This window comes from Falco peregrinus, chromosome 4 (assembly GCF_023634155.1).
Source record: "Falco peregrinus isolate bFalPer1 chromosome 4, bFalPer1.pri, whole genome shotgun sequence".
Classification (NCBI taxonomy): domain Eukaryota; kingdom Metazoa; phylum Chordata; class Aves; order Falconiformes; family Falconidae; genus Falco; species Falco peregrinus.
Genome location: NC_073724.1, coordinates 19,743,664 through 19,757,566, shown reverse-complemented (window position 1 = coordinate 19,757,566; position 13,903 = coordinate 19,743,664).

Sequence of the window (13,903 nt, the reverse complement as noted above, 5' to 3'; positions counted from 1 at the left end):
ATCACATTTGCAACTCTATGTTCATATAATCCTGTAATTATGTAACTATTTTCATTTCAGCACTGATTCAGCAATGTACTTAAGCATATGAATAATCTCTTTGAACCCAATGGGACTCCTCACATGCTTAAAATTAGGCATGGTTTAATCACTTTGCTAAATCAGCAGCTCTACTGGTATACAGCAGTGGGGATAAAGGAGGTAGCCTGCATCTTACTGTAAACACCGTTGTTGAAATGGATGGTTCTAAACTCTAATTTTACCTTCCTACTTTAAATGTTTTCAGCTGATTCATAGTATTGGAGACACCGTATGAGAGGTATTCAGATTAAATCACATCTTTTAAAACTGCATTTTCTCTATAGGCAAAGCAGTTTTACGAGGCTTAAGCCTTCCCTTGCCCTATATACTCTCTTGAAGTTGACTGCCTTTTCAGGCATGCCAGTGCAACTGGTTGCCAACCAGCACCAGAGAGATATGGGTTTTTTTCTGTAAAAAGTGGATTGCTGTGCTTATCAGGATTGCAACATGATCTCACATTGCATAGGTATCGCTGAGATGGTGATAAACCGTGGTGCAAGAACAGGAACTGGCAGTGGAGATGGGAAGATCCAGGGACACCTCAGTCCACTACAATACCGAAGAAAATATATGTATTCTACATCCTGAGAAATCTCTACTGTGGTCTTTTATCCTAAAGTCACATATTGTCTAGGACATAAAGTTAAGTTTTAAACAAAGCTTATCTACAAGGTCTCTAACTTCTACCTTATGCTATATGAACTAGGAAACTTGAAGCATAGCCACTGAGTTGGCATTACAAATTTTCTATATTCAGATTAAATGTGACAGCAAGAAGAAATCTTGAAGAAAGTGGGAACATAAAAGAATGAAACGAAACATTGCAGACTGCCTTTTGTAACAGAATATGAAAGCCTGTATCTCCAATTTTAACATTAGGAAACAGAAGCATACAGGCTGAGTTCTTCAGAGTTAAGTACAAATAACTAATAAGGCCTAATGCTGTGATAATTTTAAAGAATTTTCTTACTGTTATAATATCTCATCCTAGCATAGAAGAGCTTTTGAAGAGCAATGGTCTTACCCTGAGTTGAAACAGGACTGACAGGTTTGATGTCTTTGGTACTTACACAGTGATTATTTTACAAAAATATCAAGATGCAATCAAAGTTCTCTTTAACAGGGCAGGCAAGAACAGAATTCTGCCCCTAAGTCAGAATTTAATCTTAGCACACAAAGAGCACAACAAAAGTGCAAAAATATGCTTAAAAGAATATTTTAGAGACATAGAATCCATACAATGGTTGTTGAAGTGCCTGTTTGTGGCTTAATATCCACTAATGGAGGTGAACTTACCTGAAGCTGTGAATAAGGGAAGGCCACCCAGACAAACATTTATGGAACAAGGTGGCGGTCTGCAGGGAGACTGGATCTCAATTAAAAGGCCATCACACAGCCCTATTAAAAAAGATGACAAAAAGAGTAGAAGGATATTTGTACTCCTTGGCTAGGAGATCTATTTGGAGATGTTCACAGGGTGAATAGAAATGGACCCCTTATGAGGAAAAGAGGCTTTAGAAAGGATGAAACAAGAGGAGATTTGATCTATTTGTTTCACAGATTAGATCCTGAAAAACAGTTCAGGCTGTGAAGAAAAGGCCTGATTATTGGTTTCAAGTTGAAATTCTGTTTCATGCAGGTTTTAACGACAGTGGCCTGGTGGTGGTAACGCTGCTGTTAGCAAAATGACTAATGCCCTGGAAGGCATTACTGGAATAATTTGCCATCTTGCAGAGCTCAGTCCATAACTTTACCAAATGTTGGGGGTTTTTTTGCATCAAACCCTTACCTTCTGCCTGAATATATCTTCAAAGCATTTAATGTTGATTTACAGATTTGTTTGGATAGAGAATAAATACCCTTCATCTAGGAAGATGTGCTTTTTTGCCTGAATTTCTTTAAATTCAGCTATCAGACATCACATGAGTCGGTTAAATAGGATTTTTTATATCTCATTCCAGCAAAAAGATCACTGAGGTACTATATATTATATAGAAAAACTGCTTTACCTTCTGATGTTCTAACAGCAGTCACCTCTGATTTCAGAGCTAGGCCACTGTAGTACAGGGAATCCAATTAAGCAGCCTCTGTATAAGAAAAACATAGCAATGTTTAGCACTTCAGAATGTAATTTAGCTACCTAAAAGCTATTCTATGCAACCTAAAATTGGGATTATAAAGCTCCTGCTTCTATTTACCTATGCAGACTAGACATAAATGCTGTTTTGCATAAAAATCATTTTTGCAAGTGAAAGGAACACAGCTGCCTTTTTTTTAATCTTTGTTTTATTGTCAAGCACTGAGACTGCAGTGCCCCCGCAATTTGGATACTGCCACAGTGAATTTCTCTGCACTTGGCCTTAGTGGGGTAGTGGTGTGTGCTGGCTTCTCATGCTTTGTAATAAGGAAGAGTTGGATACCACGGGAGGGATCCAAAAACTACAGCTCCTCAGTGTGTATTCTGTCTGAATATAATCTTAAAGAAAATGAGGATAAGGGCATCTCACAAATTCTGCCTTTTTAGGGCTCTGGAGTTTACTTGGGGCTCCATGTTTTCCTCCAGTTAGGATCCCAAGTCCAATACCTGTGTTTAATAGGAGGTGGTTTTTTTTCATTTTCTTGCAAGAATAGATCAAGGACTGTTTTCTCCTTTAAAGCGTTGCTCAATAAAAGTTTTTGTGTATTCTGTTGCAAGTTTTAACTGCGGAGTATGGAAGGTCTTTGGTAATGTACACGGGTCCTCTTCATTTTCTGTGAGATGGCTGCTTTGGACATCTAGGTGCTTCTCAGATCTTTCACAGTTCTAGCAAAAGGACGAGGGACTATGGCTCCTTGTTCTGATGCTTCCTTTTTCATGGAATCATTTGCATGGGAAGGACCCTCAAGGGTGTCTCTGGTTCAACCCCCTGCCCAAAGCAGAGCCAGCTCTGGGCTCAGGCCAGGCTACTCAGGGCTTTCTTCAGACAGGTCTTGAAAATCCCCATCAGTGGAGATTTATTTTCCTTTCCCATGGCTGACAGCCATTATCCTGGTGATCAGACCACCCTCTTGAAGTAAACAGACTGAACAGGCCCCAGAATAATGGCAGTTATGATATTTTGTATAACAAAGGTGTGGGAAAATTACTTTGAGGGGTGATTAAAGAAAACTGGGACCTAGTAGAAGCATAGTATTACAGAAAGTTTTTTAGGGTAAAATACAGCTATCGCTTTCAGGATGGTTGGCATGCACAGAATCTACATCTCCACAGCTCCCCAGGCAGCACACCCTGCCAGCTCAGCACATGCTGACCGGAGTGACGGAGGGTGGAGTGGAGTGTGGCCAGGCTCTGTTGTGTTCCCTATAGGAAGGGGGACCTGATGGTCTAAGAAGCTGTATAGCAGTTGTCATATAAAGAATATATGGGATGGTGTCTGCTGCTGAGCCGACCATTGTGGCAAAATGATTTTCCTCAGATGAAATAATCTCATTGTAATACTAATGTACACCTCCATCTCAGAGTTACCTGCCTCAAGGTGCTACTACACCTCACTAGGTATGTGATACCAACCGGTAACAACAATATGTATGACTAGAGTCACTCAAGCTCCACCTAAATGTAAAGAAAATAGACTGGTTCTGGACTGAAATAAATCTAAAGGGGGTAAATTGTTGTCTAAACTCCCCAAATACCGCACTTTGATTTAGTGTCACAACGTTAGGTCAAGCTGGCCCACCCTCCAAAGCTGTAAGTTCTGGCTGACAAGCTGATAAGGTGTCATGACCCCCTTACATCCACAGAAACTTAGTTGAAAGTAGGGCAAAGGTAATAGTGGTAGTGGGAGACTACAACCTCTGACGCTAACAGCCCCCCAAGAGAGGGCAAAACCCCACTTGAGGAGCATGTGTAGTTAGTGAAAAACTTCAATAGTGCCATCTGAGAATACATACTAATTTACATTGGAAGCGAGAAACTTTCAACTAATCCTGTGTATGATAATGAATATGCAATGTACTATGAAATGTAAAAGTGGGCAACAAAGGGGGAGGAGTTAGGGAAGACTCCATTGTAACTTCTGGGATCAGTCAACAGGCTGAACCTGTCTTCTCCCCCATAGGGTCACCTGTTGGGTAAGAACTTTATTCGAGGACCAGCTCATGCTAGCTGTTAAGTAAGTGTATTATCTTAAGCTTTTTTTTGCAGTCACTGTATTATCACTGGCAATCCTTGAACCTTACTCTGTCACAAACTTGTATTTTGTATAATAGATATCTTCAGCTGAAGCTCATTCTGTGTAAGTCTCTGGAGATTTGAGTCATTGTTATAAGGGATTTGACTCTGTGACAGTGTCAGCAAACGTCCCTGGGTAGGTTAGTCGAATCACCCTCCGATACAGTGGGCTGTCAAAACGCAGGTGGTGGGCAGGCTGGTTGGGCACAAGGGTCTTGTCTTTCCTGGGAAACTGACAGGCTGATCAAATAACAGGTTCAAGGAAACCCCCCTTCTTAACGTGGCTAAGGGGTAGTAGCAGCATCCTACTATTTTTACCAAGCCTGTAGCCACTACTACAGTCTCTTAACACACCCAGATCTGCCAGTGCTTGTCACGTGCCTTCCGAGAGTGTCTGCTGGAGTACGGGTTTCAGGAGGTGCAGATAAGGTTTGGCTTCATGGCTGATTTAATGCTAACAGATAAAATAACTTCTGTTGGTATTTAACTGTATTTTTTTATTTACAAACATACAGACACATCTCTCTAACGTACTCTTCTCTTGTCAATGATCTCCTCTTTCAGCTCCTTGACATTCTCAAAACATCCTTCAAAAATTGTACTCAAGTTACATTATGGGCAAGCCCCTTTATCAAAATTAAAGGACAAAAGGTTCATTAATATTGATGAATAATGAATTATAGGATGTTGGCCTTAGATAAACTAGCTCTAAACATTAATACAAGTGACCATTTAATGTAAACACAAGTATGATGTTCTAATTTATTTTCTGTTTCCTTCTGTTTGCTAATTCATCGATGTATTAAATTGCTTAGCTGGAAAAAAAAGACTTTGCAAATAACAATTTCATTTGTTACACACTTATAAATGTTTAATATTAATAGTTTAGGAATTGAAGAGTGGAGGTCTGTTGGAATGATGCTACCACCTGTGCCACATGATTTTCCCAGCTTGCCCTTATCTTCCCATTGCTTGAGATTTGGATCAGCACAGGACTCGTGATAATCTCTGACTTGTGTGTACTCTGTGTGTAGGACAGGGATGAAACAGCTCAGAAGAACCTCATACCTACTGTGTGTCCTACCATCTGTGTGAGTGTGCTGAAGGAAGAAGACAAATACCTCGGGTCTCAGGCCTCCATGTGTGCTCTTGCACTAGCAGGTGCTTTAATAGATTTAAGGACTATATACATCAGAATCTGTTTATTCTGCTGACTTGTATGCTGTGCAAAGTACAGAAATTTTGTGCTTGGTGCAGCTGTTGAATTCTTACTAGTATTGCTTGATTTCTCACTGCTTATTAAGAAATTATTCATACCTCTGATGAACATCATATAATGATGAGTCATACAATAGCTTTTTATGCTACATCTTTTCAATACTCACAAAACTGTTTTTTCTTTAAGAAAGTAAGTCTGAGTAGCTGCTCAGCTTCTGCCTCTTACACTTAATTTTCTCATGACTTAAGCTTTCAGATGTTGGGCACAGAATTATTATGATGTAACTTGTGATCAGTAACTCGTGATTGCATTACTCAAATGATTCATTATGGATTATAACCTTCTGCAATAGGAGGGTGTTTTCTAGTTGAGTAGCTTCGGTGCAGTTAAACTCCAAGCAACCACCTCTGTTCTGCTTTGTGCATGGAATGCACTTGAGTGGAGAAGCTGCCTAATGAGAGCTCATCAAAGATCCTGTGGACATAGGGTTTGTGAAGTGTAAGCAAGCAGGTTGTATCGTGACCAGCTTAGAGTATTAATGTTTTCCTTTTCACTCAATAAAAAGGAAGGAATAAGCTTCTCCCACTTTTTCCACTCTTTATTCTGTGCATTCTTTACTTAGGATAGCTTGCTTTTTACTTCTGTCAAAAAAAGACACGCCTAATTTTTCCTCATAATTTCTGTTCAATTAACCACTCCATGATATGACTGCATTGATCTTAATAAAGCTATTTCAGTAATGCATTTGATCCAGTGAGTTTTAAAGCAGCACACTTTTTTTCTTATCTTCTCCTACGTGCACTTGTTTCTGTATTTTTTTTTTTCCTTACAGCTTATCAGTTGGTAACATTTGTATTTTGTATTATAAATACATGGGTATTTGTCTTCATGGGCTTGAGGATGGTTTGTTTGCTACATCCTAATAAACACCATTGTTACCAGGAGGCCCTGGTTGTAAGCCATAGGCAGTACATTATCTTCAATCTTCTGAGTAAGGCTTTCCTTAAATTTCACAATACTATGCAGAAAAAAAGTAAATGTTACTTTCTTTTGTGTTTTGTCTTATTAACAGTCATTGTCCCTGCTCTGTAGCCAGTACAGTTTGCCTCGAGGGATTTATGATATGGTTATATCTCTATTAACTATTGGAGCCCAAAACTGCCTTAACATCTTCTGTGAAAATACTTTCCAGGGGCCCAGATAAGCTTTTGGATTTGATAGTCCCCATGTTGATATTCTCAGTGAAAATTGATGAGTACTTGCAGCAGGAGCACTTGTGTGCTGAGATGCACCAAGTATTTGTCATGAATGCTATAAAAATAACATTTTTGTATTTGGTATTTTTCTAGAGGTATTCTGGTAAAGATTTAATACCCTCAGTTTTGTTCTTATAGAAATTAGAAATCTACTTTAAAAGGGACAATGTGGGGTTCTGGATGAAGCTTGCAAACAAAAGAAAAACAGCACTGAAAATTCTCTTGTTCTCATTTTGCTGTGGACACTTGTTCAGCACCATGTAAGATGATAAAGGAAAGAGTATGTTCTTGGGCTGTTGTCACATGACAAGGAGGAGCTGAAAAAAGCTGCGTGAAAAAAAGCGTGGCCAGCAGGCTGAGGGAAGTGGTTGTCCCCTTCTGTTCCCCTCTTGTGAGACCCCACCTGAAGTGCTGCAGCTCTGGGGTCCCCAGCACAAGAAAGGCATTGACTTGTTGGAGTGGGTCCAGAGGAGGGCCACAGAAATGGTCAGAGGGCTGGAACACCTCTTCCTAGTAAGAAAGGGTGAGAGAGTTGGTGTTGTTCAGCCTGGAGGAGACCCTATTGCAGCCTTTCAATATATAAAGAGGGCCTATGAGAAAGGAGAGGGACCTTTTAACAGGTCCCGTAGTGACAGAATAAGACATAACACTTTTAAACTAAAAAAAGATTGATTCAGATCAGATAAGAACATTTTTTTTTACAGTGAGGTTGGTGAGCCACTGGAGCCAGTTGCCCAGAGAAGTTGTAGATGCCACATAATTGGAAGTGTTTCAAGTCAGGCTGGACAGGGCTTTGAGCAACCTGATCTAGTGGAAGATATCCCTGCTTATTGCAGGGGGTTGAAACTAGATGACGTTTAAAGGTCCCTGCCAACCCAAACTGTTCTGTGATTCTGTGAAAAGAATAGATAAATGAATTTTGTGTTGCCTACAAGAGAAAGGAATGAGTCAGTCATTTATATAAATGCAATGACATATGAAATTAAGAAAAATGTGGCTGTTGAATTTTGTTCTTATGTTGTTTTAATTCTCAGTCTAAGAAAAACTTTTGGAAAATTCTATGCTAGTTAGCAGCAGCAAAATTTACTTTTCTACTTAAAATTTTGTTTTAATGAATTGAAGCTTGCCTTTACAATATTGTGGCTGCTGCTCAGGCCTTGCAGGTCACTTTCTATTTACTCTCAGCACCTCCCCGAAGTTCAAATCTGCTTCCTTGTAGCATAGCCACACAGGTTTGGGTTTTCAGACTAGGTATGCCATACATTTTCCGTGAAAAATAATGGAAGATTAGCGTGTCTCATCTAGAAAACCTTAGCCGGGACATTTATTTCATAGACTTACTTGGCACTAGGCATGTAATCATTTCAGATGTTTCACAGACAAAAGATAAATATTGTTACATGCAGGTGTGTTGCTAGTATTAATGGACAGATACTAATTATTTTGTGTTTACTGGTAGCATGGTGTATACTTAGGTACGCATCCAAAGAGCAGAAAGCAGGGGATGATGGATTTAGAAAGATAGTTTTGAGAAGATCTTTGCTGTCCTATTAAATTATTAAGGGCTACCTTGGCTTGATTGCTCTGGGTGTCAGTCTCCAGGATTCACCCACCGCAAACCTCCCTGCCTTTCCTCCTCACCTCCAAGCAGTGGTGGTGGGTGTACGTGTGGGAGGGGTGCTGTGGTGGCAGCCACCTGTCCTAAACAGCTGGAATCCCGGCAAAAAAGAGGAGACTCAGTACTTCAAAGCTGAGACACCCTGCTTGGCCTCCAAGCAGAAGCGCAGGTCCTGAGGAGACCTGCTCCTGGCTTTGCCCAGACTGTGGTCCCCAGCTGCCAGCTCATGGACCATTTAAGGCCTTGTATTCCACCAGGAGGAGTGTCAGAAAGGTTACAGGCAGGACCAGGAAAGCTTCTCCTGAGGCTACCCCTGTGCTGAGCATGGTTCCCCCTCAAGCATGGCACAGCCCGGGGGTCGCTGCGACATGCTGCCACTGAGGGTGTGCTGCGGTCCCATATCTCCACCCAGGTGGGATGGCCCCCTCTGCTAGTGCCCTGCTGTGGGGTGGGGGAGACCCCGGCTGCCAGGGAGAGGCCAGGGCTGCCACATCTGTTCTCTGCTGGGTCCAGATGGTGACAGGAATGAGGTGGGGCAGGCAGGGGCGCCCTGGAGGGGACCTTCAGGGGTGGGGGTGGCGCGGCCCAGCAGAGGCAGCACCCCACCCGCCTCCTGGGGGGAACCCCTGTCTGCATCCCAGTCCCACCGCGAACACTTGGGGAACCTCCCTAAAAGTGTGCGGTTCGTGTGAGGGAGGATGAGCCCTTACGTGCCTCCCCTGGGCAGGGGATCGCCATTCATCCCATGTGCATGGATTTGTGCCGTTTCTTTCCCCGGGCAGGAGTCTCAGCCTGAATAAATCAGCCCATTTGCACTGGCTGGCAGGCTGGCTGCTAACATGCTGACTTTTTTTTTTTTTTTTTTTAATTTCTTTTAGCCAGTATTGGGAATACAAACTGAGAAATCTGCTGTCTCCTGATCCTTAAGCTGGTCTGTAGCCATAAAATCAGGGTATTTAGCATTTTTCCTTCTGTATCCAAGGATACTATGATGAGTCTGACAAGGAGGACCGCTTGGTCCACTGCTCTCCAGGAGACACTGAATGTTTTCCACTGAAGAATAAATCTGGTGAAACACCTGGGGTTTTTTGTTACCCGAAATGAGCTGTGCATTGCGGCTGAACCAAAATAGTTTTGGACAGGTGGGAAGGGAGAAGGGCAGAAGTGGAAAACTGAGGAACTAAATTCACAGACCTGAGGGGAACAGTAGTGTTGCCTTTTTCTGCAGTGACTCAGATTTCCCTCTGAACGCTCTGACCCCGTGTTTCTGGGTAATACAGCATCAGTGGTACCATCCCCAGCCAACTAGCAATTCAAACAGAATCAAGTGGTGTGTTTTGAATGAAATGAAATGCACTGTGGAAGATTTTCATTCCTGTAAACCAAAGGTCTAAAAATCTTAAAATTTATCTGAACTATATGTGCATGCAACATTTTTTCTTCTCTCACTGTCCAACTGAAAGTAAACTTAGCTTTTGCACATCTCTGTTACAGATCAAATAGAAGAGAGAGATGTTGCTAGAAAGACCTTAGATCCCTGGACATTTTTGGTCTTTGGTTTTACAATACCAGACTCATGATCTGCCTCTCCATGCAAATATTTATGAAGTGCCTAATGTATATTTAAAAGGGATAGAAGACAGAGATGCAGTTCTTTGCGTATGACCTCATTAGGGTTTCTATAAATGTTTGACTCTAAGGAAATCTTGTTGAAGATGGTCGCCTTCAAGCAGCATCCTAGTTGCCCTTCTGTATGTAAGAGACATGAGGAAGAAAATAATAGGAAAAAGCAAAAAAAAATATCTAGTATAAACACGGAGCTGTTGAGATCAGGATAAAAGCACCAAGAAAGCATTTTTGTGCTGATTTTTGTGAAGTTTGTGCTAGAGCTTTCATAAAATATATAGTCTCCCTCTTGCTGATTAAGTTCTGTCCAAAAGAAAGAGGATTTAGTCTGTTCTTTGCAAAATAAGCTAAAAATGTTAGTCAGGTGTCCTGTCAGTAAGGATGGACACAGACTGTGTACACTGGGCACCAAAGAGATGAGAGCAAGTTTGTCCCTGTTCTCAAAGCATGAAGATTTGGAGAAGACTTCAGTGTTAGCCTTCTCTGCTCCCATGAAAACAAGTGTGTATCTTTAATTTTCAAATTACAGTTACAAAAAACTAAACTACCAAATTGTGGCAAAAGTTAATAACTTCAGAATATTATTGACATTCAAACAAAAGCCTAAGCCAGATTTAGGAGTAAAAATTCTGCCATCCCATTTAAACACAGTGTAAAATGTTCCTTTTCATTTATATAAATTATGATCATTGCGGGTGCTATCTGTTTCTAGGTGTTGTGCCTTACTACGTCTCTAACCTAAACCTGAATCTCTGGAGAGCAGGTGGCATCAGGAGACCAAATGTTGAGTCTGTTTCTAAAGATACACGTGCAAACATGCTAGGACTGAACTGGCGGAAAATGTTTCTCCACGTGAAACATCAAGGGAGAAAAGATTGCATTTCACATAGATTTCTTTTCTCCTTTGGGATCGTTCTAACAAACTGTTTTCTGTTTGGATGGAAAAATCCATGTGCCCTTCATTCCAATTGGTTTTAATTCCACCATCACCTGCCGCTAGGGAGGTGGCAGACAGGGAGGTCCTGGTGAGGAACGGGAAGCAGAGGGCAAGGAAAACACTGATTTTATCCAATACTACAATTGTTTCCCTAACCCTGTGCATGTGTGCGAATGGTTGGTTTGGAAGGCACACCAGAGGGAAGGTAAATCAATAAAAGCTGTTCTCACAAGTTTGAAATTAAACATTTATGAAGCACTGACAGAAACCAGGTTTTGTCTCTACATTTTTGCACTACCCAAAATTCAGTGGAAATTTTCAGACCTTTTTCAGCTTACAACCAAAGTTTGAGCCTTTAAAATTTCTTTACGATTCTAGACACGATGTTCTAAATTGTCCAATGATTTTGATTGGGGAAAGATTTAGTGTGCCTTCAGAGTAACAGTTAAAAAATTATGAATTCCCATATTGTAAAGATCCAGATTTTTATTGCTGTCACAAGGCAGATAATTTGATGACTGGTCTTTTTACAGGATAGAAAAAATAATGCAGTCAATATAGCCTTGGAATGCATTTCCTTTAACATCTGTCAAATGCCAATTAAAATGTTTTCATTAATGCAGTAACATCTCTTTTATCACGTAAACTGTATTAAGTCTACTTCTCATTAACTTAATTAAACATTAATTAATGAATTAATCTGCAGGGTGGCAGATAAGAAAAATATTATTTGATGAACCGTTCTTTGAGTCAATCAGCATTATTGCATTGGCAAAAAATGTTGTAAACCAGCAAGAAACAAATGAATGTCTAAAAGCCAAAAGAATAAATGATGTTGTAATTACACTTCATAAATCTGTACAAAAGGCCAGTTCTACAGCTGCCTTAGGCCTCTACTGTGGCTCACCTCTGCATGACAAAAAAGGGAGAGGCATACCTTTAGGCAACGCTGCCACGTGTCAGAACAGCTTCCCTAAACCAGAGCAAACTAAGAAGTCTGGGGTGTGAGGGTGACACCAACTCTTAGGGCGTGAGCTCAAGGCAGTGCAGGAGAGGATTTGCCCCATGCATGCATTTGGCCAGCAAAAACTTCTCCAATGGGAATGTAAACACCCGGCGCTGACTTTTGCTCTGGGCACTAAGGCCCCTGGTGTTACACTGGTGCTCCGTAATGATGTGCCAGGTGGAGTTGCTGGACCTGGTCCTGAGCAAGAAAGCTGCAGGAGGGGGAGTATTAGTACCCCAAACCCTGGAGCGGCAGAGCACCATGTTCTCTGACTTGTTTTTCCTTTCCTCTTCTGCAGCCTAATGTTTCTGTACTGTGTTACCTGAACTTTCTGTTGCTCTTGCCATTTACAGCTCTACACTGATGATCTGTGTGCTGAGGGTTTCTGCAAACCAGCCAGGCATGAGAGAGGAAGCACTGATAAGAGAAGTGAAGGAAGAAAAAAAGGTGTGCTTCAAAGATGCTGCCTACTGAATATGCTAAGGAAGCATCCTATGTCAGAGAAAAGGATGTACAACATAAACTGCTCTTGTCACCCAATGTACTACTTCCTCAGGGAGTAGCGTTGCTTTTGTTTTGTTCCTGTTTTACAGAAGACATGGTGTTCAGTATGCCCAACTGAATTTGGGAGAATTTGGGCTAACTGTTGTTTCTCAAAAAAAAACCCAACCTCTCCAATATTATTTATTGAAGTTGAAATACCACTCTTACTTCTGAAAAGATACTGCTGAAGAATGAGTATCCAGAAAGGGGATATTCTAAGGCTGCCTTGGCAAAGAAAAGCAGTGTCTTGGAGAAGGGAAGCCTATGCTTCTTGTTTTCAGGAAAGGTACTTTGAATGTGTGGTAGATAGTAAATAGTACAGTACTTGGTGAAAGATCTTGGGTGGCTCATCAGCTGATTTAATTCAAAACAACTGTAGCATTTTCATTTTCTTCTGTTTATCCCAGCTGAAGATCAGGTCTCTTGACCATGCTAAGTGCATATGAATATATGTTTCCACAGCAGCAATGCTTTAGATTTTATTTTGACAACAGAAGTTAAAAGTCTTATCAGCATCAGGATGAAAAGCACCCTACTCAGGCTTGTTGATCCAAAAAAAAAAACCAAAACCAAAATAATTGACTGAGCATTGAAGTAGAAGATGAATCCTTGAGGTACCCGATTACACATACAAAAATAACATCCTGTGACTCAAGTCCTTTGACTTTAAAATACACTCCCAGGTAAAAAGCATACCCAAATTTACTTTCAACAGCTCTGCTGCTCTTGATGTTCTGACTGTAACACTACATACCCATTCTTTTGTTTAAGATTCAGCCTTGGGTTTGGATGCATACAGGTTGAAATTCACATTTATGATACAGAAAACAGCTGTGGTAATGGATCTATTATAGTGACTAAAGATAAACTGTGTAGACAAGTGAGGAGGAGCATAGAAGAGGAAGGGTTAAGTGATGATGTGAGCAGAAACTGAGCTCAAAATTGGAGCTGTTATAAATTGAGAAAACAACGTAGCTCCAAGGTGTTTTATGACTTGGAAAGCTATTCAGTCTTTACATAACATTACCATTAGTTACCAATGTAGGTTGTATTAAAATAAAGCTGAGAGTTGACTGAACTTTACATTTTATAGGTGCCCATTTAATTAAATTGTATGGTATATCTCTAATAATAAAATATGAGACTCATCTGAGTTAACACGCAGTTTTACAGGTTTAAGGTCTGAAACATCTTCAGCATCTCCATTCAGGGCTGTTTGGTACATGAGCCATAACATCCACTGGGGGAAAGTGCTAATCTCTGAACCTTTTAATTTGCAGCTAGAAAGCTATCCTGCTCATCATGCTGATGCCGTATTAAGCAAGTAAATAAAATGGCTTCCTGTTCTGGAATTAAGTGAACATCAAACTCAATAGAAAAATCTCCTAATCATCGTAGAGCACTCAG